The following is a 6,026-nucleotide window of genomic DNA, read 5'->3' on the forward strand; positions in this document are numbered from 1 at the left end:
TCAATAAATCATACAGAAAAGAGTGTATATTGATGTTTGCGTTTTCATTAAAAAGTCCTCCAAGGATGGGGATGTGGCTCTAGTGGAACAGGAATGCTTAAATGAGACCCTCAGTTCCACAGGCAGCACCACATGGATCCTGAACCCACCAGACCTGAGCACTGATCAGCTGATCTGTGGGCCTCATCTTGCCTGGTATGGGCACACAAACGTGTGTGATCATACACACACACACACACACACACACACACACATGCACGCACAGCACCACCACCAGCACCACCACCAGCAGCACCACCACCACCACACCACCACCACCACAACAACTACCTCCATATCTATCTATGGATTTTTCCTTCCAATATTGCACTGAATTACTGAACTCCTTGTTTTCAGATAGAGAAAGCTAAAAATAGTTTAAACAATCCTTATTTAGCACTAAAAGACATAGGCCAAAGTAAGAGCCCTGGTAATAAATAAGATGACTTAAAGTCTTAAAGTATGCTGCTTGGGAAGAAGAGGCTCACAGTTTAGGTCAGGCCAGGCTTGCCAGAGGCCCTAAATATACCAACAAAATGGAACATAGAGTATGGAATCATGATCTGTCATGCTGCCAAAGAATTTTCCTTCACGGAAGTGAATGAGATTCCCAGTTCACAAGCACACGGCCACTTTGTTCCTCCAACCCTAGGTTTTCTTAGCCAAGATAGGAAATAAATCCAAGTGTTCAACAATAAATAAATGGCTAAGGAAAATGTGTTTTACATACCAAAGTAATACTACTCAACAGGGGAGAGAAAAGTGAAATCTTTCCATTTGCAACATCAAGAGTGAAACAGGAGGGAGTCGGGCTGAACAAAACAATTCAGAAGAAAGAGAAGTATCAGGTGATATGATATCCATATATTTTACTGTTGTGTGAATATTCTTTCTGTCCGGGGCACTGAGCTAAGAGATGGAGAGAAATGAGATTTGCTGGAGAGGCTCCTTGCTACCTCTGGCAGAGAAGTATGGAGAAGAGTCCCTCAGCCCCTTTTATTTGCTATCCTACACACACACCTTTAAGGCACTTAGTACAAAGAAATCATTAAGGGGGGGAGTTACAGGAGGGACATCAAGACACCAAGGCTACATTGTTCTTTCATGTCTGCAAGCCCAACTGCAGCCTCCAGAGAGGAATGCAAGGCCAAGCAGTCTGGCACCATTGAGGGACAGCCCCTTGCACCTGAGTGATAGGGGATGTGAGAGAATGTCTGCATGCCAAAGCTGAGCTGGGTTAGGGATTTGTGAGAAAGGGAAGATTGCTCTGAGTAACACTAAGAGCTCAAAGGCAGCCAAAGGAAGAGATGTTAACCCTTTCCAAACCAGTCTGGACAACCATGACTCTCCTATTTTCTTGGGGCCCATGCTCTTGCCCACTTGCGGGTCAGTCTCCACGGGCTCATCCTAAGAGTCTGGTTGGGCACCAACATGTTACATATAGTCTTTATTAAAAAATCAGAAGCAAGGAGATTGAAAGGGCTGGAACACGCGTTGTGCATACCAGAGGCCCAGATTGGATGGATCTCTGGTACCACATGGTCCTGGGAGCACTTCCAGAGAGTGACCCTGAGCACCAAGCCAAGAGAAACTCTCAAAAACTGATGGATGTGGCAGAAAAAAGTAAAATAAAATTATAAAACGAATTAAATATAAAAATCTGGTGAAACTAAATCATTAGAAAACCTTGACTTGTGACAATAGAAGGAAGGTTACCCAAGTGGGAAGGGGAAATAAAACCAATGTTGGAGGAGAAGTTTCAGAGACATTTGTGGAGGGGCACTTTTATTTTGGTGTGTAAGTGTATGAGAACATATATTTAATAAGCACGAAACTTTATTCTTAAAATGTGCAGCATTATAAATTGTTAACTCAGTCGATAATGCAAAAAAGCCTGTATATTTATAAAGGCTAGTATCTAGTAGAAATATTAACATATTACATGACATGAATTAAAATGTTTCCAAAGCAATCTGGTTTTTTTTGTTACTGTATCTTTCATGATATTCTTTAAGCCAATATACAACTGAGACATTTGTCTATTCAGAACATTGACACCTTATTCATATGCAGAGTCCCAGGTGCACAGTTTTTACCCCCCTGAATGAGTCGTGCTATGAAATAAAACCAAAATAATAAAAGGGTATAGAACTCATCTATATGACACTTTTTTTAGAATCAACTATGCAGGCTCACAGCAGTGAATAAACAGTTATCATAGTCAGATTCCAAACTTAGAATATTGCTAGTCACAATTCTCCTCACCATTAAATGCTAGTCAAAGTCTCTTTACCAATAAATGGGGTCACTACATTTCTACAAGTCACCCACCAATCCTACTACCTTATCACCTCCCAATATCAGAAAAGGACCCAGAAATGAAAGAATTAGCTTTAGGTGAAATACAGAGTTCTAAAAGGATATAGTCCTACCCAAGCAATGATTATATGTCAAAAAGTCACATCATTCAGAACGTGTCATCATTGCTGAACAACTGAATGCGCAGAATCCTTCATGCTTCTGAGATTCAAGAAATCTCAGGTAGGAAAAAGAAAATGAGGGAAACGAATTTGCCAGTGGCACTATCTTTGTGCATTAAAGATATTACATAACCCTTCTCTCTAAATAATGTGCACTCTCATAAATTAATGGGTGCACAACAGATCAGACAGGAAAACATTCGGGAAGAAGAGTTGACTGGTAGAAAACAGCAAAGATGCCAAACAATATGCATCTGTTCTTCAGCCTCCTGTTACCTCACCTCAGCAGTTATGACTGCCTTTTTACTTCTGCCCTTCCATCTGTCAAGAACATCTCTTCTGATCAGTTCTAACCTCAAATGAGTTTTTCAGAGATGTAATTCTAGTTCCTCCAAGCTGACCTGGCAAAGTCAATTTGAATATCAAAGATACCTGTATGGTAAAATTGTGGCATAAAAAGGAATTTCTTTCTATGAAAGTGTGTAGATTTTGCCCCATACTAATAACAGGTAAATAATAAAAATTACAATTAAGTTACTTATATTGAATATATTAGAATATGTATTCATATAAGTTATATATAACAGTTATAAAAGAAATTATAATAAATAATTCTAGCTTTTTTTTTCCTCTGGGGGAGGGATGGTTGTGGACCATACCCAGCAGGTCTCAGGGCTAACATCTGACTCTATGCTCAAGGATCACTCCTGACGGTGCTATCACTCCTGACGGTGCTTGGGGGATAATATGTGGTTCTGGGGATTAAACCCAGGTTGGCCACATGCAAAAGAAGCAACTTATTCCTGTCCTATCTCTCCATTCTCATAATAAATAGTTCTTTATTTGTTATAAAGTCTGCAAGAATGAAACAAAAAAAAAGGCAAAAATTTTTTTCCATCAGAGAGATTGTGTATGTGGGTATTCCCTATTGAGGCTTCTGGGCTCTTTTCTTCATCCATCCTTGTGTGGGATCTGTGCTGTTTCTTCATGTTGCTGTGGTAGTATGGAGGTGGATCCCTCCAGTTCACTCTCAGTGTCCCCCTCTCACTGCTAGGTAGAATTCTGGACGAGCTCTGTCAATGGTGGTCTCCTTTATCCCCTTCAAGAACACTAACTTCCTCTTTGTTTCTCCTGTGTGACTTATGTGGGGCCTCTAGTGCAGCTTCAGGAGATGAGTTCCTTTACATTAGGCTTGTTTCGATTCTTGTGTTTGCTGACATTTTGGTGAGTTTAGGGAGTATTTTGGTTGGAGTAAGCTAGTGGAATATTGGCCTAATGTGTTTGGGATAGCCAGACGTCCTTGTAATAATTAGATAATGGAGGTTGAAATATGAGTCCCTGGAGGCCATGGCCCCCCTTACCCCTCCCCTGCCACCACTGTACTTGTGTGGGAAGATCCCATGTTGGGGCAGTTCCTGGGTTAGAGTTCTACTTCCAGCACACTTCTTAGATCGCAGGAGTCCCCTCTGCCCTAAGGGCTCATGTTGACACCTTATATTATTTTTAATAAATAATGCAGGAGTACTGTTATTTGTTCAGACATTGAGTAAGCTGATTGAATTGGCCATGAACTCCACATTACATTCCTTTTTAAATTGTATCACTGTGAGATAGAGTTACAAAGCTTTTATATTTGAGATTCAGCTATACAATGATGAAACACCCATCCCTCCACCAGTACACAACTTCCACCACTCACATCCCAGTCCAAACCCTGCCTTCATGGCAGACAATTTCCCCAATACTCTCTCTCCAATTCTGGGTATCATGTCTCGCTCAAAGTTTTCCACCACCATTCAAGCCTATCTGCCAGGGACAGACGCTAGATAGTCTATTTTTCATTGCTCATTTTGAATATTATGAGAGCTTGCACAGCTGTGAGTATAAATGTAAATTTCTAGATGGTTAATGGTTGGGTTCCAGAGAAATCTCTGTATGGCACTAATCCATTGTTGGATTCACATAGGAGTCTCTGGGCCAGGGTGTTGGTGCACTAAGATGGCACCCGTAAGTGAACTGTGAGAGTGACAGCCAATCTACTGGGTGGATGGGGACCCAGGGAGAGGCAGCCCGGGTCTTTGCCACCATGTGGCCTGGAGATTTAGTCCTGAAACTAGCATATGGGGCAGGCGGGGGTGGAAGGGTGGGGGGGAGGGGTTCTTGTTTGTGGAAGTTCTTGTTCACCCGGATTCCAGGGAGGCAGGGAGAGTGCACCTGTTCCATCTGGGGTTCCCCAGGGAAATTGGCCCAGTATGGGGTCCGGAGAGACCCCCAGCACTGTGGTGTCATCTGGGACTTGCTGCTGTGTCTCTGGGCCCGGACTGTTGGTGCGCTAAGATGGTGCAAACTGTGGGCTTGACAGCTAGTCTGCTGGGCAGATGGGAAACCAGGGAGGGACAGCCCAGATCGTCTGCCACCATGCGGCCTGGAGATTCAGTCCTGGAACCCGTATACCTGGGCTTAGTTGTGGAAGCTCTTGGTCACCAGAATTCCATCTGGAGTAGGTGAGGAGATTGTACCTGCTCCATCTGGGGTGCCTCAGTGAAATTGGCTCACTAAAGGGCCTGGAGAGATCACTGGCACTGCGGTGTCTTCAGAACTGGCTGGTGTGTCTCTGGGTCAGGGCTGTGTGTGTGCTAAAATCCACATTATAAAATTTTCAGCAGATTATATCTTGGTGAAGTCCACCCTGAGACGGTGGAGTCAGGCTGGCGGTGTGGCGGTGATTTTGGATTGTGGAAGCAAGTGACTGTCGGCGGCTCTACTTTACCAATTTACCCCAGTCTGTTCAGCCATGCACAGATCTGAGCTTTTCTGCAGTTTTTTTTTTTTTATCTCTTTCGAGATTTATTCAGGGGTCTCTGAAGCAAGGCAGGTAGTAGAGCTTCCAGGGTGCACTGGAGTTGGTTCTTGCGGGTGACTGCCAATGCTTCTATGTGTTTGGGGAAGTGGGGGAAGGTCGCCTACTCCAACTTTGAGAAAGCCTGAAGATTTCAGTCACAAAACCCGCATACCAGAATTTTCAGCAGATTATATCTTGGTGAGTTCCATTCTGAGACGGTGCAATCAGGCGAGGGAATGGCGGCGATTTTGAATTGTGGAAGCAAACGGCTGCTGGGGGCTCTGCTTGGGCAGGCCACCAGGCCAACTGGCACCCCCCCTCCAATTAACCCCAATCTGTTCAGTCATGTGCATGTCAGAGATTAACTTTGGCTTTTGATCTCTTTCGAGACTTATCTATGGGTTTCTGAAACAAGGCCAATAAATGAGCTTGTATAGCTGAGCTGGAGGTGGATTGTGGGTGTTGTCCCACATACCTGACTTTTGACTGTTTAATTTCTTGGTAAACTTGGTTCCAGATTGTTGTGATTCGGCCATCGGCACAGAGGTAATTTTGGCGTATCAGGAAGCCTGAAGGCACCATCAGGCTGCTGATGCACTTGGCCCAGAAATACAGGTTGACCTGCTAGTGGCACCTTAGCAAGGAAGGGGTATTCTACTTCATGG

Source organism: Sorex araneus, chromosome 5, assembly GCF_027595985.1.
Source record: "Sorex araneus isolate mSorAra2 chromosome 5, mSorAra2.pri, whole genome shotgun sequence".
Classification (NCBI taxonomy): domain Eukaryota; kingdom Metazoa; phylum Chordata; class Mammalia; order Eulipotyphla; family Soricidae; genus Sorex; species Sorex araneus.